Here is a 20610-nt window from a genome sequence, read left to right as displayed (position 1 = left end):
AATTCAAGGATGAACTGAAACAGCTTGATGCACTAACAGTTCTATGAGACTGCAACAATTCGAAGCTATTGCCAAAAGAAGAATGTTCTTTTTGGAGAGAGGAGATACTCCTTTATTTTAAGATAGTATAGTTTTAATGGTGCTGTTTACCTCTAGGTCAAACAAAAGAGGCTAGACTTTCATTCTAAATATGTTGATAAGCCTCATATGATGTGAAGCCCTTGTTGAGAGAGGGTTGAATTAATGCTAATGGGACAAGTAAATTTGCTTCACAGGGCCTACTGGGCCCCATCATTGATGCACAGGGACTACTGGGCTCCAACAGTGATGTTTGTGTTGACCTGCTGTTGATACCCTGGGGTCCGTCCTACTATGGTCCTGCAAACAGGGCCAAGTACAACCATTTTAACACTTGATTCAGAGTAGGGGGTGTAGCGCCTTCCACAGCCTGGTACCACCTAAATGATTAGGCCACACACGGAGAAGTAAATCACAAGTCTTTATTCCACTGCATGTACCTGTGATCTCCAACATTATAAAGTAAGCCCTCATGCATTCTATTCTAGGGATTACGTCACACACTCATACAGAGTCCTGGGGCAGACAGAAAGGTTCTGTTCTTAACCATGAAAGACATTGCAGCGGGGGCAAGCAGTCACAGGCTTCGTAGTGAGGTAGTGTGAGGGCACAAGTTCAGACCTCAACATTTAACCGGTTCTGTGCCTTGGACGAGATGATCTCGTCCAAGGCTACAGTTCCCCTGTGCCTTGGACGAGATCATCTCGTCCTAGGCACAGGGGAACTTGGGGGCGCGCTAGCGTGCCCCCCGTGCACCCCCCTTCCCCCCCAGGCGGGGATGGAACGGGAAGACCTTCCCCTTCCGCCCCCCCCCCCACGGCAATCCGATGACGTTAGCGCGCGCACAGCGCACTGACGTCATCTAGTGTTGCCGGCGCGCTGGAAGCCATTTGCTTCCAGCGCGTCTTCGGAGCAGGAGCTCAAAGGTGAGTCCTCTCCGTTTTTGGGGGGGCGGGGGGTTTGAGAAAACAGACAGTAGCCACCAGGGATTTTCTTTTTGCCTAAATTTGGGGGCGACCCCTTGGGCAAGGGTGGCCCCCCCCCGGGGGCAATTTTTATTTGTATTTCGCCCCCCCCTGGGGGCAGATCCACCGATTTTTCGGTGGATCTGCCCCCAGGGGGGGCCAAAACCACTAGACACCAGGGATATCTTTTTTTTATGTTTGTTTTTGGGGGCGACCCCTTGGGCAAGGGTCGCCCCCCTGGGGGGCAATTTTTATTTGTATTTCGCCCCCCCTGGGGGCAGATCCGCCGTTTTTTCGGCAGATCTGCCCCCAGGGGGGGGCGAAAACCACTAGACACCAGGGATATCTTTTTTTATGTGTGTTTTTGGGGGCGACCCCTTGGGCAAGGGTCGCCCCCCCCCCCCGGGGGCAATTTTTATTTGTATTTCGCCCCCCCTGGGGGCAGATCCGCCGTTTTTTCGGCGGATCTGCCCGCAGGGGGGGGAGAAAACCACTAGACACCAGGGATATCTTTGTTTATGTGTGTTTTTGGGGGCGACCCCTTGGGCAAGGGTCGCCCCCCCCCCGGGGGCAATTTTTATTTGTATTTCGCCCCCCTGGGGGCAGATCCGCCGTTTTTTCGGCGGATCTGCCCCCAGGGGGGGGCGAAAACCACTAGACACCAGGGATATCTTTGTTTATGTGTGTTTTTGGGGGCGACCCCTTGGGCAAGGGTCGCCCCCCCCCCCGGGGGCAATTTTTATTTGTATTTTGCCCCCCCCCCCCCCCCCCCCGGGGGCAGATCAGCCAATTTTTGGGCTGATCTGCCCCCGGGGGGGGGGGGGGGGCGAAAACCACTAGACACCAGGGATTTTGTTTTTATTGTTTATTTTGGATTTTGGGGGCAACTCCTGTGGCAAGGGTCGCTCCCCTGGGGAGCTTTTTTTTTCTGTTTCGGCCCCCCCCCCCCCGATGGCAGACCAGCCATTTTTTAAACGATCTGGCCCCGGGGGGGGGGGGTGGAGAAGCACACTAGGTGCCAGGGATTGTGTTTGGTGTGTGTTTGGGGGCACCCCTTGGGCAACGGTCGCCCCCCTAAGGTGGGGAAAATTTGTATTGCCCATCTCTGCCCGTAATTTTGTAGGGCCATCTGCCCCCAATACGGCAGAGATTTTTTTGTTTTGTGTTGTGCTGGGGGTGCCCCCTTGGGGAAGGGTCGCCCCCTGAAAGGGGGCACAGAGGTGTTGCCCATTTCTGCCCCCCTTGGGGTCAGATTGGCCAATTCTTTTACGCCCATCTACCCCGAGGGGGGCAGGATCCACTTAGGTACCAGGGACAACTTCTAAGGTCTTGGTGGTGGGGTGTTTGTCAACTGGCAAAGTATTTGTATTTGTGATTATAACAATTTATTTCTTCTTTTTCTTCTAGTTCAACGCTTTTGCTTCCTTTGCTGTGGATCTTTGCGGTTTTGGCAGTAGTTGTCCTGTGGTTTGCATAGTTGCATGTTTTAGGTAAGTGAACGCAATTTACTCCAAAGGAGTATTGTTGACATGTTTGTAGGTGGTGTACTAAATGCAGTATTGTGTGTTTGACATTGTCCTTAGATTTGAGCACAGTGGTGTTTGTGTTGTCATATGTCTAAATTGCTTTTTTCTTTTTAGTGGGATATCATTGGTGATTGCTGTCTGTGCAGAGTAGTTGCTTGGTGAGTAGCTATTTCAGGCAACTGTGTGGTATAGTTTTTTGTAGTACATAACTCTTTGTGATAAAGCTACACTTTGTTTATTACTTATTTTAGTGCTAGTTGTTGTTGGCAATCCATTTGTTGTTAGGATCATGGCTAGCCGCAAAGTGACCGCTCAGCAGGTTGTTCGCATGCTCTTTGAGTCGTCTTCAGACCATGATTACGACACTGACTCTGCATCTGAGGCAGAGGAGGAAGCAGGAGATTCTGGAAGTGAGTTTTCTGTCCGAGAGTATTCTTCTGATGAAGAAGCTACTCTCAGTGCAGATGAAGGGCCTGTGTTAGAGGAGGACATTGATGTGCCAAGAGTGCAGCAGCCTGGAGCTGCAGGGTTTCCCATTGGAAGACCTGACACCTGGATTGCCCCAAACATGGAGCAGCCACAGTTACCTGCATTTACTGGTCTCCCAGGGTGTAGAGTTAATATGGAAAACTTTCTGCCTGTCCATTTCTTTTACTTGTTTATGGACGATGTATTTTTGGAAGAGATTGTGGAGCAGACAAATGTGTATGCAGAGCAATATTTGCGGGACAACGCTGCCAGACTTAAGCCTCAGTCTAGAGCTACTCATTGGGTTCCCACATATCTGGAAGAGATGAAAAGGTTTTTAGGTTTGTCTTTTTTGATGGGGTTGATCAGGAAGCCGTCACTGGCTTCTTATTGGTCTACTAGTCCCTTGATGGCAACTGCTATATTTCCTGCAACTATGACACGTAATCGGTATTTGCTTCTTCTTCGTATGCTGCATTTTGTAGACAATGCTTTAGCCTTGCCCCGAGATCACCCTGATTGTGACCGCCTTTTTAAGATTAGGCCTGTCCTTGATCATTTTGTGGATCGGTTTTCAGAGGTCTATGTCCCAGGCAAAGAGATAAGTGTGGACGAGTCTTTGGTCCTTTTCAAGGGGCGTTTAGTTTTTAAGCAGTACATTCCTAGTAAGAGGGCACGGTATGGGATTAAATTGTATCTGCTGTCAGAAAGCAGAACAGGATATGTGTATAATTTCCGGGTCTACACTGGTAGGGATTCCAGTATTGACCCTCCTGGTTGTCCGGCCACTTTTGGAGTTAGCGAAAAAATTGTGTGGGAACTTGCTAGACGGCTGTTTAACAAAGGTCACCATTTGTACGTAGATAATTTCTACACTGGAGTGCAGTTGTTCAAGGAGTTGTTTAGGGTGGACACTGTTGCTTGTGGCACAATCCGTTCTAACCGGAAAGGCTATGCAAGGGAGCTTGTCTGTAAAAAACTTGAGAGGGGTCAGTGCAGTGCCTTGCGGAATAATGAGCTGCTAGCTCTGAAATTTTCAGACAGGAGGGATGTGTACATGCTATCGACCATCCATGATGAGAGTACTTCCCCTGTGGCTGTTTGGGGTCAGGTTGCGGAAGTGCGCAAACCTGCGTGCATTTTGGACTACAATAGGCACATGGGTGGTGTTGATAGAGTAGATCAGAGGTTAGAACCTTACACTGCTCTTCGTAAGTCATATGTGTGGTATAAAAAGTTGGCCCTACATTTATTTCATTTGGCAACTTTTAATGCCTTTATTGTATACAAGGATTGTTCACCCGAGTCAAGGATGACATTTGTTAAATTTCAGGAGTCGGTGATAGAAAGCCTTATTGTGGTGGAACCGGCAAGAGTTCCTAGAGTAGAAGTGGTGGAGGATGTGGCTAGATTGAAAGATCGTCACTTTCCAGATCACATTCCTCCCACTCCCAAAAAAGACATGCCCACAAAGAAATGTAGAGTATGTGCCCGGAGATTAATCCGGAGGGAGAGCCGGATGTACTGCCCCGAATGCCCTTCAAAGCCTGGGCTGTGTGTTCCCGGCTGTTACAGAAGTTACCATACCCCAAAAAAATTCTGGGAAATACCTTGAGCGTAAGCTGTCTGTTTTATATTTTCATATGTTTCACGGTTGGCATCTGTTGTGTATTTAGTTAGAGCTTTTGTGTTTGTAGTTTTGTGCTTATTTTATAATTAGTAGTTTCTTTGTTGTTTATAAATAAAAAAAGTGATTGCGGTGTGCGTGGGGTGGCGCTTGGCTGGCGGTGTGCGTGTTAGTGGCGCTTGGCTGGCAGTGTGCGTGGGGTGGCGCTTGGCTGGCGGTGCCAGCCGAACGGCAGTCCACACTCCCATCAGCTGGTGTGATTCTTGTATCAGGCATGTGGGCGTATGTAAGTGATGGGCCCTTGAGTGGCGCGGTCTGTCGATGTGAGTGTTGTAATGTGCTGGGCCCGTGGCTGGCGGTGTGAATGGTCTTGTGCGTGTCATGTATGAAAGGTGTGTGAATGGCCTGTAAAGCGGTTGGTGCCTTGTTGCGGCTTTACAGCTCACGAGCTGCGAGTCATTGGTTCACTTTTTTGCCTTTCAGTTATTAGCAGTGCATTTCATTTTTGTGAAATCTCTTGTTAATAAAATTTGATCCACTGAACCATCACTCACCCTCGTGCCAAATCCAAACAGTATGTGTTGTAAAAAAAGACAAAACCTGCTCCGCTGTAATCAGGCGTCGCAGCACACCTGTGACACGCTAGGTGCCTCGGGTGGGACCCCGATGATGAAACATGCCACCAACTTGGTTGGTGGGTGAGGGGTCTTCTTCACATAACCTAGGTGTGTTTCTTTTCACAATTTTAGTGTTTGGCACATCACGGACGTATGTGCACACATCAAAGTGATATATTCCAAAAATGCCTGTGTTTGGGGGGGGGGGGGGAGGGCCCACCTATGTTTTTGGTCCAGGATGCGGCTGTCATGTAGGGAAACCTACAAAACCCAGAAACTTTTTAAAAATAGGCACCCCAAGGAGTCCAGGGAGGTGTGGCTTGCGTGGCTCCCCCAACTATCCCTTCTATCCCTTCAGGTTTTGGGCCTTATTCTGTTGCAGGCACCTGGCCCACCCACACAAATGAGGTATCATTTTTATCGGGAGACTTGGGGGAACGCTGGGTGGAAGGAAATTTGTGGCTCTTCTCAGATTCCAGAGCTTTCTGCCACAGAAATGTGAGGAACATGTGTTTTTTTTAGCCACATTTTGAGGTTTGCAAAGGATTCTGGGTAACAGAACCTGGTCCGAGCCCCGCAAGTCACCCCATCTTGGATTCCCCTAGGTCTCTAGTTTTCAGAAATGCACAGGTTTGGTAGGTTTCCCTAGGTGCCGGGTGTAGGAAGTTGGCTCTGTATGTGCTATTTCAAAGTAAGGAATAGCATGCACAGAGTCCAAGGGTTCCCCTTAGAGGTAAAATAGTGGTAAAAATAGATAATACTAATGCTCTATTTTGTGGTAGTGTGGTCGAGCAGTAGGCTTATCCAAGGAGTAGTGTTAAGCATTTGTTGTACATACACAAAGACAATAAATGAGGTACACACACACTCAGAGACAAATCCAGCCAATAGGTTTTGTATAGAAAAATATCTTTTCTTAGTTTATTTTAAGAACCACAGGTTCAAATTTAACATGTAATATCTTGTTTGAAAGGTATTGCAGGTAAGTACATTAGGAACTTTGAATCTTTTCAATTGCATGTATACTTTTCAAGTTATTCACAAATAGCTATTTCAAAAGTGGACACAGTGCAATTTTCACAGTTCCTGGGGGAGGTAAGTTTTTGTTAGTTTTACCAGGTAAGTAAGACACTTACAGGGTTCAGTTCTTGGTCCAAGGTAGCCCACCGTTGGGGGTTCAGAGCAACCCCAAAGTTACCACACCAGCAGCTCAGGGCCGGTCAGGTGCAGAGTTCAAAGTGGTGCCCAAAACGCATAGGCTATAATGGAGAGAAGGGGGTGCCCCGGTTCCGGTCTGCTTGCAGGTAAGTACCCGTGTCTTCGGAGGGCAGACCAGGGGGGTTTTGTAGGGCACCGGGGGGGACACAAGCCCACACAGAAATTTCACCCTCAGCGGCGCGGGGGCGGCCGGGTGCAGTGTTAGAACAAGCGTCGGGTTCGCAATGTAAGTCAATGAGAGATCAAGGGATCTCTTCAGCGCTGCAGGCAGGCAAGGGGGGGCTTCCTCGGGGAAACCTCCACTTGGGCAAGGGAGAGGGACTCCTGGGGGTCACTTCTGCAGTGAAAGTCCGGTCCTTCAGGTTCTGGGGGCTGCGGGTGCAGGGTCTTTTCCAGGCGTCGGGACTTAGGTTTCAGAGAGTCGCGGTCAGGGGAAGCCTCGGGATTCCCTCTGCAGGCGGCGCTGTGGGGGCTCAGGGGGGACAGGTTTTGGGTACTCACAGTCGTAGAGTAGTCCGGGGGTCCTCCCTGAGGTGTTGGTTCTCCACCAGCCGAGTCGGGGTCGCCGGGTGCAGTGTTGCAAGTCTCACGCTTCTTGCGGGGAGTTGCAGGGTTCTTTAAAGCTGCTTCTTGAAACAAAGTTGCAGTCTTTTTGGAGCAGGTCCGCTGTCCTCGGGAGTTTCTTGTCGTCGTCGAAGCAGGGCAGTCCTCAGAGGATTCAGAGGTCGCTGGTCCCTTTGGAAGGCGTCGCTGGAGCAGAGTTCTTTGGAAGGCAGGAGACAGGCCGGTGAGTTTCTGGAGCCAAGGCAGTTGTTGTCTTCTGGTCTTCCTCTGCAGGGGTTTTCAGCTAGGCAGTCCTTCTTCTTGTTGTTGCAGGAATCTAATTTTCTAGGGTTCAGGGTAGCCCTTAAATACTAAATTTAAGGGCGTGTTTAAGTCTGGGGGGTTAGTAGCCAATGGCTACTAGCCCTGAGGGTGGGTACACCCTCTTTGTGCCTCCTCCCAAGGGGAGGGGGTCACAATCCTAACCCTATTGGGGGAATCCTCCATCTGCAAGATGGAGGATTTCTAAAAGTCAGAGTCACCTCAGCTCAGGACACCTTAGGGGCTGTCCTGACTGGCCAGTGACTCCTCCTTGTTGCTTTCTTTGTTCCCTCCAGCCTTGCCGCCAAAAGTGGGGGCCGTGGCCGGAGGGGGCGGGCAACTCCACTAAGCTGGAGTGCCCTGCTGGGCTGTGACAAAGGGGTGAGCCTTTGAGGCTCACCGCCAGGTGTCACAGCTCCTGCCTGGGGGAGGTGTAAGCATCTCCACCCAGTGCAGGCTTTGTTACTGGCCCCAGAGTGACAAAGGCACTCTCCCCATGGGGCCAGCAACATGTCTCTAGTGTGGCAGGCTGCTGGAACTAGTCAGCCTACACAGACAGTCGGTTAAGTTTCAGGGGGCACCTCTAAGGTGCCCTCTGGGGTGTATTTTGCAATAAAATGTACACTGGCATCAGTGTGCATTTATTGTGCTGAGAAGTTTGATACCAAACTTCCCAGTTTTCAGTGTAGCCATTATGGTGCTGTGGAGTTCGTGTTTGACAAACTCCCAGACCATATACTCTTATGGCTACCCTGCACTTACAATGTCTAAGGTTTTGTTTAGACACTGTAGGGGTACCATGCTCATGCACTGGTACCCTCACCTATGGTATAGTGCACCCTGCCTTAGGGCTGTAAGGCCTGCTAGAGGGGTGTCTTACCTATACTGCATAGGCAGTGAGAGGCTGGCATGGCACCCTGAGGGGAGTGCCATGTCGACTTACTCGTTTTGTCCTCACTAGCACACACAAGCTGGCAAGCAGTGTGTCTGTGCTGAGTGAGAGGTCTCCAGGGTGGCATAAGACATGCTGCAGCCCTTAGAGACCTTCCTTGGCATCAGGGCCCTTGGTACTAGAAGTACCAGTTACAAGGGACTTATCTGGATGCCAGGGTCTGCCAATTGTGGATACAAAAGTACAGGTTAGGGAAAGAACACTGGTGCTGGGGCCTGGTTAGCAGGCCTCAGCACACTTTCAATTGTAAACATAGCATCAGCAAAGGCAAAAAGTCAGGGGGCAACCATGCCAAGGAGGCATTTCCTTACACCGGGTGAGCTACAGGCCAAAATCCACAGGTAGGCACTGTTTTCTTTCAAAAAATGGGATGTGTCCACGATGCGTTTTGGGGCGTTTCCTGTTGCGGGCGCTAGGCCTACCCACGCAAGTGAGGTATCATTTTTATCGGGAGACTTGGGGGAACGCTGGGTGGAAGGAAATTTGTAGTTCCTCTCAGATTCCAGAACTTTCTGCCACAGAAATGTGAGGAACATATGTTTTTTTAGCCAAATTTTGAGGTTTGCAAAGGATTCTGGGTAACAGAACCTGGTCCGAGCCCTGCAAGTCACCCCTCCTTGGATTCCCCTAGGTCTCTAGTTTTCAGAAATGCACAGGATTGGTAGGTTTCCCTAGGTGCCGGCTGAGCTAGAGGCCAAAATCTACAGGTAGGCACTTCGCAAAAAACACCTCTGTTCTCTCCCAAAATTTAGGATGTGTCCACGTTGCGCTTTGGGGTGTTTCCTGTCGCTGGCGCTAGGCCTACCCACGCAAGTGAGGTATCATTTTTATCGGGAGACTTGGGGGAACGCTGGGTGGAAGGAAATTTGTAGCTCCTCTCAGATTCCAGAACTTTCTGCCACAGAAATGTTAGGAACATGTGTTTTTTTTAGCCAAATTTTGAGGTTTGCAAAGGATTCTGGGTAACAGAACCTGGTCCGAGCCCCGCAAGTCACCCCTCCTTGGATTCCCCTAGGGCTCTAGTTTTCAGAAATGCACAGGTTTGGTAGGTTTCCCTAGGTGCCGGCTGAGCTAGAGGCCAAAATCTACAGGTAGGCACTTCGCAAAAAACACCTCTGTTTTTTTCCAAAATTTAGGATGTGTCCACGTTGCGCTTTGGGGTGTTTCCTGTCGCCGGCGCTAGGCCTACCCACGCAAGTGAGGTATCATTTTTATCGGGAGACTTGGGGGAACGCTGGGTGGAAGGAAATTTGTAGTTCCTCTCAGATTCCAGAACTTTCTGCCACAGAAATGTGAGGAACATGTGTTTTTTTAGCCAAATTTTGAGGTTTGCAAAGGATTCTGGGTAACAGAACCTGGTCCGAGCCCCGCAAGTCACCCCTCCTTGGATTCCCCTAGGTCTCTAGTTTTCAGAAATGCACAGGTTTGGTAGGTTTCCCTAGGTGCCGGCTGAGCTAGAGGCCAAAATCTACAGGTAGGCACTTCGCAAAAACACCTCTGTTTTTTCCCAAAATTTAGGATGTGTCCACGTTGCGCTTTGGGGTGTTTCCTGTCGCTGGCGCTAGGCCTACCCACGCAAGTGAGGTATCATTTTTATCGGGAGACTTGGGGGAACGCTGGGTGGAAGGAAATTTGTAGCTCCTCTCAGATTCCAGAACTTTCTGCCACAGAAATGTGAGGAACATGTGTTTTTTTAGCCAAATTTTGAGGTTTGCAAAGGATTCCGGGTAACAGAACCTGGTCCGAGCCCCGCAAGTCACCCCTCCTTGGATTCCCCTAGGTCTCTAGTTTTCAGAAATGCACAGGTTTGGTAGGTTTCCCTAGGTGCCGGCTGAGCTAGAGGCCAAAATCTACAGGTAGGCACTTCGCAAAAAACACCTCTGTTTTCTCCCAAAATTTTGGATGTGTCCACGTTGCGCTTTGGGGCGTTTCCTGTCGCGGGCGCTAGGCCCACCCACACAAGTGAGGTATCATTTTTATCGGGAGACTTGGGGGAACATAGATTAGCAAAACAAGTGCTATTGCCCCTTGTCTTTCTCTACATTTTTTCCTTCCAAAGATAGGAGAGTGTGTAAAAAAGTCATCTATTTGAGAAATTCCCTATAATTCACATGCTTGTATGGTCACCCCGGAATTCAGAGATGTGCAAATAACCACTGCTCCTCAGCACCTTATCTTGTGCCCTTTTCGGAAATGCAAAGGTTTTCTTGATAGCAATTTTTTACTCTTTATTTTTCAGCAAATGAATTGCTGTATACCCGGTATAGAATTAAAACGCACTGCAGGGTGCAGCTCATTTATTGGCTCTGGGTTCCTCGGGTTCTTGATGAACCTACAAGCCCTATATATCCCCGCAACCAGAGGAGTCCAGCAGACGTAACGGTATATTGCTTTCCATAATCTGACATTGCAGGGAAAAGTTACAGAGTAAAACGTAGAGAAAAATTGATGTTTTTTTCACCTCAATTTCAATATTTTTCTTTTTCAGCTGTTATTTTCTGTAGGAAACCCTTGTAGGATCTACACAAATGACCCCTTGCTGAATTCAGAATTTTGTCTACTTTTCAGAAATGGTTAGGTGTCTGGGATCCAGCATTGGTTTCATGCCCATTCCTGTCACTGACTGGAAGGAGGCTGAAAGCACAAAAAATTGCAAAAATGGGGTATGCCTCAGTAAAATGCCAAAATTGTGTTGAAAAATTGGGTTTTCTGATTCAAGTCTGCCTGTTCCTGAAAGCTAGGAAGCTGCTGAGTTTAGCACTACAAACCCTTTGTTGATGCCATTTTCAGGGGGAAATCCACAAGCCTTCTTCTGCAGCCACTTTTTCCATTTTTTTTTAAAAAAAACGAACTTTTCACTGTATTTTGGCCAATTTCTTGGCCTCCTTCAAGGGAACCCACAAAGTCTGGGTACCTCTAGAATCCCTAGGATGTTGGGAAAAAAAGGACGGAAATTTGGCTTGGTTAGCTTATGTGGACAAAAAGTTATGAGGGCCTAAGCGCGAACTGCCCCAAATAGGCAAAAAAAGGCCTGGCACAGGAGGGGGAAAAGGCCTGGCAGCGAAGGGGTTAAACAACATACACAATAACTCTAATTTTGGCCCAGTCTTGTCTTTTTGGAAAAGAAAGTACTTTTAATCACACAGCTGTACTTAATGATACACAATTCATTTTCAAATAGTGTAATACTCATGATGATTCCCTTGTGGGCGCTATACTCCGTCTTTCCCCTCCATGCCCTCTCTACCACCCAGATAATATTGGTTAGGATTGTCTCCCAGGTAGTCATGGTAGGTGTAGGAAGTTGGCTCTGTATGCACTATTTCAAAGTAAGGAATAGTATGCACAGAGTCCAAGGGTTCCCCTTAGAGGTAAGATAGTGGCAAAAAGAGATAATACTAATGCTCTATTTTGTGGTAGTGTGGTCGAGCAGTAGGCTTATCCAAGGAGTAGTGTTAAGCATTTGTTGTACATACACATAGACAATAAATGAGGTACACACACTCAGAGACAAATCCAGCCAATAGGTTTTGTTATAGAAAAATATCTTTTCTTAGTTTATTTTAAGAACCACAGGTTCAAATTCTACATGTAATATCTCATTCGAAAGGTATTGCAGGTAAGTACTTTAGGAACTTCAAATCATCAAAATTGCAGGTATACTTTTCAAGTTATTCACAAATAGCTGTTTTAAAAGTGGACACTTAGTGCAATTTTCACAGTTCCTAGGGGAGGTAAGTATTTGTTAGGTTAACCAGGTAAGTAAGACACTTACAGGGCTTAGTTCTTGGTCCAAGGTAGCCCACCGTTGGGGGTTCAGAGCAACCCCAAAGTCACCACACCAGCAGCTCAGGGCCGGTCAGGTGCAGAGTTCAAAGTGGTGCCCAAAACGCATAGGCTAGAATGGAGAGAAGGGGGTGCCCCGGTTCCGGTCTGCTTGCAGGTAAGTACCCGCGTCTTCGGAGGGCAGACCAGGGGGGTTTTGTAGGGCACCGGGGGGGACACAAGCCCACACAGAAATTTCACCCTCAGCGGCGCGGGGGCGGCCGGGTGCAGTGTAGAAACAAGCGTCGGGTTCGCAATGTTAGTCTATGAGAGATCTCGGGATCTCTTCAGCGCTGCAGGCAGGCAAGGGGGGGGTTCCTCGGGGAAACCTCCACTTGGGCAAGGGAGAGGGACTCCTGGGGGTCACTTCTCCAGTGAAAGTTCGGTCCTTCCGGTCCTGGGGGCTGCGGGTGCAGGGTCTCTCCCAGGTGTCGGGACTTAGGATTCAAAGAGTCGCGGTCAGGGGAAGCCTCGGGATTCCCTCTGCAGGCGGCGCTGTGGGGGCTCAGGGGGGACAGGTTTTTGTACTCACAGTCTTAGAGTAGTCCTGGGGTCCCTCCTGAGGTGTTGGATCTCCACCAGCCGAGTCGGGGTCGCCGGGTGCAGTGTTGCAAGTCTCACGCTTCTTGCGGGGAGCTTGCAGGGTTCTTTAAAGCTGCTGGAAACAAAGTTGCAGCTTTTCTTGGAGCAGGTCCGCTGTCCTCGGGAGTTTCTTGTCTTTTCGAAGCAGGGGCAGTCCTCAGAGGATGTCGAGGTCGCTGGTCCCTTTGGAAGGCGTCGCTGGAGCAGGATCTTTGGAAGGCAGGAGACAGGCCGGTGAGTTTCTGGAGCCAAGGCAGTTGTCGTCTTCTGGTCTTCCTCTGCAGGGGTTTCAGCTAGGCAGTCCTTCTTCTTGTAGTTGCAGGAATCTAATTTTCTAGGGTTCAGGGTAGCCCTTAAATACTAAATTTAAGGGCGTGTTTAGGTCTGGGGGGTTAGTAGCCAATGGCTACTAGCCCTGAGGGTGGGTACACCCTCTTTGTGCCTCCTCCCAAGGGGAGGGGGTCACAATCCTAACCCTATTGGGGGAATCCTCCATCTGCAAGATGGAGGATTTCTAAAAGTCAGAGTCACCTCAGCTCAGGACACCTTAGGGGCTGTCCTGACTGGCCAGTGACTCCTCCTTGTTGCTTTCTTTGTTCCCTCCAGCCTTGCCGCCAAAAGTGGGGGCCGTGGCCGGAGGGGGCGGGCAACTCCACTAAGCTGGAGTGCCCTGCTGGGCTGTGACAAAGGGGTGAGCCTTTGAGGCTCACCGCCAGGTGTTACAGCTCCTGCCTGGGGGAGGTGTTAGCATCTCCACCCAGTGCAGGCTTTGTTACTGGCCTCAGAGTGACAAAGGCACTCTCCCCATGGGGCCAGCAACATGTCTCTAGTGTGGCAGGCTGCTGGAACTAGTCAGCCTACACAGACAGTCGGTTAAGTTTCAGGGGGCACCTCTAAGGTGCCCTCTGTGGTGTATTTTACAATAAAATGTACACTGGCATCAGTGTGCATTTATTGTGCTGAGAAGTTTGATACCAAACTTCCCAGTTTTCAGTGTAGCCATTATGGTGCTGTGGAGTTCGTGTTTGACAGACTCCCAGACCATATACTCTTATGGCTACCCTGCACTTACAATGTCTAAGGTTTTGTTTAGACACTGTAGGGGTACCATGCTCATGCATTGGTACCCTCACCTATGGTATAGTGCACCCTGCCTTAGGGCTGTAAGGCCTGCTAGAGGGGTGTCTTACCTATACTGCATAGGCAGTGAGAGGCTGGCATGGCACCCTGAGGGGAGTGCCATGTCGACTTACTCGTTTTGTTCTCACTAGCACACACAAGCTGGCAAGCAGTGTGTCTGTGCTGAGTGAGAGGTCTCCAGGGTGGCATAAGACATGCTGCAGCCCTTAGAGACCTTCCTTGGCATCAGGGCCCTTGGTACTAGAAGTACCAGTTACAAGGGACTTATCTGGATGCCAGGGTCTGCCAATTGTGGACACAAAAGTACAGGTTAGGGAAAGAGCACTGGTGCTGGGGCCTGGTTAGCAGGCCTCAGCACACCTTCAATTGTAAACATAGCATCAGCAAAGGCAAAAAGTCAGGGGGCAACCATGCCAAGGAGGCATTTCCTTACAGTAGGAAACTGGATTTCTTTGCAGATGTCTCCCTGGTTTTTGCCCCCTTTAGAACTACTAAATGCTGGTTTTTGACTCGGACAGAGCACTGAGGCCTGCTAATCAGACCTCAATGCCAGTGCTCTTTCCATTAAAACAAGGCATGTCTGATTGTTTTATAATTGGCACTAGACTTAAGCACCCCTGCAAGTCTCTAGTGAATGGTGCCCCCGGTACTTAGGGTATGGGTACTAAAGAGGGTCCCTAAGGGCATAACTTAATCCATCCTAAGGGACGCACACACAAATTGCACACAGCCTGCCATTAAATACTCATTGTGTGCCATGTCAAAGTCACTTCTTATATTATATGTAAGTCACTCCTACAGCAGGCCTTAGGATCCCTAAGGCAGGATGCATTATAATACATGTGAGGGCATGTATGCATGAACAGATATGCCCCTGTGATGTCTAGTTCTATTCCTAGATATTTCAAGAGAACAGGAGGCCATCTTAGAAAATGTACTGGACAGTGGTCCTCTCGAGTGAACAAGCTAGATGATGGTTGCATGGAAAATAATGGTGTTTGGTATAAAAAAACCTCGTCTTAATAAATCCACACTGATGCCAGTCTCGGATTTATTATGACATGCATCCAGAGGGCACCTCAGAGGTCTTTGCTGAAACCCTACTAGTGGTCTTGTGGGCTGGCTGACTGCTATCGTCCAGCCTGTCACCACAGACAAGTTTCTGACCCCCTGGAGGTGAGAGCCCGTGCTCTTGGGGGTAAGAAACAATTCCTGCTCTGGCAGGAGGTGTTATCTCCACCAACAAGGTAGCTAGTAATGAAAATGTCACTTACCCAGTGTACATCTGTTCGTGGCATCAGTCGCAGTAGATTCGCATGTTCTGCAATAGCTCGCCATCTGGTGTTGGGCCGGAGTGTTACAAGTTGTTTTTCTTCGAAGAAGTCTTTCGAGTCACGGGACCGAGTGACTCCTCCTTTTGTCTCCATTGCGCATGGGCGTCGACTCCATCCTCGATTGTTTTTCCCCGCAGAGGGTGAGGTAGGAGTTGAATTGTAGTAATAGTGCCCATGCAATGGAGTGACTAAGTATGCACCTATTTAAGGTTGAGATGATACATATAGAAATAATTGAAGGTAACTTCCAAACTGCTACAGGCTCCCGGGGAGGCGGGTGGGCACATGCGAATCTACTGCGACTGATGCCACGAACAGATGTACACTGGGTAAGTGACATTTTCAGTTCGATGGCATCTGTCGCTGTAGATACGCATGTTCTGCATAGACTAGTAAGCAGTTATTTCCCCAAAAGCGGTGGATCAGCCTGTAGGAGTGGAAGTAGTCTGAAATAATGTCCTTAATACGGCTTGACCTACTGTGGCTTGTTGTGCGGATAACACGTCTACACAGTAGTGCTTGGTGAATGTGTGAGGCGTAGACCATGTGGCTGCCTTACATATTTCTTGCATTGGGATGTTTCCTAGAAAGGCCATGGTAGCACCTTTCTTTCTGGTTGAGTGTGCCCTTGGTGTAATGGGCAGCTGTCGTTTAGCTTTAAGGTAGCAGATTTGGATGCATTTAACTATCCATCTGGCTATACCTTGTTTTGAAATTGGGTTTCCTGCGTGAGGTTTTTGAAATGCAATAAAGAGTTGTTTAGTCTTTCTGATGTTTTTTGTTCTGTCAATGTAATACATTAATGCTCTTTTGACATCTAATGTATGTAGTGCCCTTTCAGCTACGGTATCTGGCTGTGGAAAGAACACTGGAAGTTCCACTGTTTGATTTAGATGGAACGGTGAAATAACCTTTGGCAAAAATTTAGGATTGGTCCTCAGGACGACTTTATTTTTGTGTAGTTGTATAAAAGGTTCTTGTATAGTAAACGCCTGAATCTCGCTTACTCTTCTCAGGGAAGTAATGGCGATGAGAAATGCCACCTTCCAGGTTAGGAACTGTATGTCGCAGGAGTGCATGGGTTCAAAAGGTGGACCCATAAGTCTAGTTAGGACAACATTTAGGTTCCATGAAGGAACAGGTGGTGTTCTTGGTGGTATAATTCTCCTAAGGCCCTCCATGAATGCTTTAATGACTGGTATTTTATATAGGGAAGTTGAATAGGTAGTCTGCAGGTATGCAGATATTGCTGCAAGGTGAATCTTAATGGAAGAGAAAGCTAGGTTAGATTTTTGTAAGTGAAGCAAGTAACCCACTACATGTTCTGGAGTTGTGTGTAATGGTTGTATTTGATTAATATGGCAGTAGCAAACAAACCTCTTCCATTTACTTGCATAGCAGTGCCTGGTGGATGGCCTTCTTGCTTGTTTTATGACTTCCATACATTCTTGGGTAAGTTGTAAGTGCCCGAATTCTAGGATTTCAGGAGCCAGATTGCTAGATTCAGCGATGCTGGATCTGGGTGTCTGATCTTTTGGTTGTGCTGTGTCAACAGATCTGGCCTGTTGGGCAATTTGATGCAGGGTACCACTGATAGGTCTAGCAGCGTTGTGTACCAGGGTTGCCTTGCCCAAGTTGGTGCTATCAATATGAGTTTGAGTTTGCTTTGACTGAGTTTGTTTACCAGGTAAGGAAGGAGAGGGAGAGGAGGAAAAGCGTAAGCAAATATCCCTGACCAGTTCATCCATAGGGCATTGCCTTGGGATTGTTTGTGTGGGTACCTGGATGCGAAGTTTTGGCATTTTGCGTTCTCCCTTGTCGCAAACAAGTCTATCTGAGGTGTTCCCCAGAGTTTGAAATAAGTGTTCAGAATTTGGGGGTGAATTTCCCATTCGTGGACCTGTTGGTGATCTCGAGAGAGATTGTCTGCGAGTTGATTTTGTATCCCTGGTATAAACTGTGCAATTAGGCGAATTTGGTTGTGAATTGCCCAATGCCAAATTTTTTGTGCTAGCAGGCTTAACTGCGTGGAGTGCGTCCCTCCCTGCTTGTTTAGATAATACATTGTTGTCATGTTGTCTGTTTTGACGAGAATGTATTTGTGAACGATTATTGGTTGGAAAGCTTTTAGTGCTTGAAAAACTGCTAGAAGTTCTAGGTGATTGATATGCAGTTTTGTTTGATGTACGTTCCATTGTCCTTGTATGCTGTGTTGATCGAGGTGTGCTCCCCACCCTGTCATGGAAGCATCTGTTGTTATTACGTATTGTGGCACTGGGTCTTGGAAAGGCCGCCCCTTGTTTAAATTTATGTTGTTCCACCACAGAAGCGAGAGGTAAGTTTGGCGGTCTATTAACACCAGATCTAGAAGGTGACCCTGTGCTTGAGACCACTGTGATGCTAGGCATTGTTGTAAGGGCCTCATGTGCAGTCTTGCGTTTGGGACAATGGCTATGCATGATGACATCATGCCTAGGAGTTGTAATACCATCTTTGCCTGTATCTTTTGTGTTGGATACATGCGTTGTATGATGGTGTTGAAATTTTGAATTCTTTGTGGACTTGGAGTGGCTACTCCCTTTGATGTGTCTATTATGGCTCCCAGGTATTGTTGTACCTTGCGTGGCAGAATTTTGGATTTTGTGAAATTGACGGTGAACCCGAGTTTGAAGAGGGTTTGTATGATCTGATTTGTGTGATTTGAGCACTGTATGAACGAATGGGCCTTGATTAGCCAGTCGTCCAAATATGGGAACACATGTATTTGCTGCCTTCTTATGTGTGCAGCGACTACCGCTAGACATTTGGTAAAGACTCTTGGTGCGGTTGTTAATCCGAAAGGCAGTACCTTGAATTGGTAATGTATTCCTTTGAATACAAACCTTAGGTATTTCCTGTGAGATGGGTGTATTGGTATATGGAAATAAGCATCCTTGAGGTCTAAAGTTGCCATGTAGTCGTGTAGTTTTAGCAATGGCAATACTTCTTGTAGTGTGACCATGTGGAAGTGGTCTGATTTGATGAATGTGTTCACTACTCTGAGGTCTAGGATTGGTCTCAGCGTTTTGTCCTTCTTTGGTATCAGAAAGTACAGTGAGTAAACTCCTGTGTTTATCTGTGTGTTTGGCACTAATTCGATTGCATTCTTTTGCAATAGTGCCTGCACTTCTATCTCCAGGAGATTGGAATGGTGTGTTGTTAAATTTTGTGCTTTTGGTGGTATGTTTGGAGGGAATTGTAGAAATTCTATGCAATAACCATGTTGGATAATTGCTAGAACCCAAGTGTCTGTAGTGATTTCCTCCCATGCTTTGTAATAATGACCTATTCTTCCCCCCACTGGTGTTGTGTGGAGGGGGTGAGTGACATGTGAGTCATTGTTTAGTAGTAGGGGTTTTGGGGCTTTGAAATCTCCCTCTATTTCTAGGGAATTGCCCTCCTCTATATTGTCCCCGAAAACCTCCTCTATACTGTCCCTGGTAACTGGACGGTGTTGCTTGTGAGGTGCTGGCTTGTGTGCTTTGACCCCGAAACCCCCCTCGAAAGGGCGTTTTACGGAATGTGCTGTAATTCCCTCTGCTCTGCGGGGAGTAGAGTGCGCCCATGGCTTTGGCAGTGTCCGTATCTTTTTTGAGTTTCTCAATCGCTGTGTCCACTTCTGGACCGAACAGTTCTTTTTCATTAAAAGGCATATTGAGAACTGCTTGTTGAATCTCTGGTTTAAATCCAGACGTTCGGAGCCATGCATGCCGTCTGATAGTTACAGATGTATTAATTGTCCGCGCAGCTGTATCTGCAGCGTCCATGGAGGAACGTATCTGGTTGTTGGAGATGGTCTGTCCCTCCTCAACCACTTGTTTCGCCCTATTTTGGAAGTCCTTGGGCAGATGTTCAATGAGATGTTGCATCTCGTCCCAGTGGGCTCTGTCATAGCGCGCAAGTAGTGCCTGGGAGTTCGCGATGCGCCACTGGTTTGCAGCTTGTGCTGCGACTCTTTTACCAGCTGCATCGAACTTGCGGCTTTCTTTATCTGGGGGTGGTGCATCTCCAGATGTGTGAGAGTTGGCCCTTTTCCTAGCTGCTCCTACAACAACAGAGTCTGGTGGCAGCTGTGTAGTGATGAAAACCGGGTCCGTAGGAGGCGGCTTATACTTCTTTTCCACCCTTGGCGTGATTGCCCTACTTTTGACCGGCTCCTTAAATATGTCTTTTGCGTGCCGGAGCATACCAGGGAGCATAGGCAGGCTTTGGTAGGAGCTGTGGGTGGAGGAGAGTGTGTTGAACAAGAAATCATCCTCGACCTGTTCTGAGTGGAGGCTTACGTTATGAAATTGTGCTGCTCTGGCCACCACCTGAGAGTACGCGGTGCTGTCTTCTGGTGGAGATGGCTTTGTAGGGTAGGCCTCCGGGCTGTTATCTGACACTGGGGCATCGTATAGGTCCCATGCGTCCTGATCTTGGTCACCCTGGCTCATGGTGGTGTGAGCTGGGGAGTGAGATGGAGTTTGTGCTGGTGAAACGGTAATCACGGGCGGAGGAGAGGGTGGTGGTGTAATTCTTTTAACCACTTTTGGTTGTGGTGCTTGTTCCGTCTGGAACTCCAACCTTCTCTTTCTCCTAATGGGGGGAAGGGTGCTTATTTTTCCTGTCCCCTGCTGAATGAAGATACGCTTTTGCGTATGGTCCACATCAGTTGCTTGTAGCTCTTCCTCAAACCTATGCTTTTGCATTTGGGAGGTTAGCGAGTGCTCTTCTGTATAAGAGCCTGAAGCTGGGTCGCTTGCAGTTTGTTTCGGCGTTGAAACTTTGTCTGCGTGTTTTTTCGGCTCCGAGGTGACTTTTTTCCTTTTCGGGGCCGAAACCTCTCGGCGTCGATCTGTTTCGGTGCCGCTGTCTCGGCGTCGAGCCGTGTCCACACCGGCATCTCGGTGTCGAGGCTTGTCTCCAGCACTTTCTCGGTCCCGAGAAGGCTGCGTGCCGGTGTCTCGACCGGAGTCGGACGATCTCGGCACTGTTTTGGCCTTTTTCGGTGCCGACGGTCGGTCACCGAATTTATGGGTGGAGCCATGGCCTGGTGGCAGTGGCGTCCCCTGGGCCTTGTAAATGTTTCTTTGTGTGGTTTTCGACGTCTTACTCACGGTTTGTGTGTCGTCGAATCCTTCGGAGTCTGAGTCTTGGATCGAGAAGGTACCTTCTTCTTCCTGTTCCTCGAACTCCCGTTGGGCTGTCGGTGCGGACGCCATTTGAAGTCTTCTGGCTCGACGGTCTCGGAGTGTTTTTCGGGACCGGAACGCACGACAGGCCTCGCAGGTGTCTTCGCTGTGCTCAGGTGACAGGCACAGGTTGCAGACCAAGTGTTGGTCTGTGTAGGGGTATTTATTGTGGCATTTGGGGCAGAAACGAAACGGGGTCCG

At 48.6% G+C, this 20610-nt stretch overlaps 1 protein-coding gene across 12 annotated transcripts in view; it reads right to left on the bottom strand.

Moving 5' to 3' along the window:
• NAV1 (neuron navigator 1) overlaps positions 1-20610 on the bottom strand; it is a 950201-nt gene that overhangs the window by 158347 nt on the left and 771244 nt on the right. The window lies entirely within an intron of this gene.

The sequence above is a fragment of the Pleurodeles waltl genome, chromosome 6, assembly GCF_031143425.1.
Source record: "Pleurodeles waltl isolate 20211129_DDA chromosome 6, aPleWal1.hap1.20221129, whole genome shotgun sequence".
In the NCBI taxonomy this organism is placed as follows: Eukaryota; Metazoa; Chordata; class Amphibia; order Caudata; family Salamandridae; genus Pleurodeles; species Pleurodeles waltl.
The sequence above is the reverse complement of the archived record's forward strand: the minus strand, read 5'-3'. Positions and strand labels throughout refer to the sequence as shown.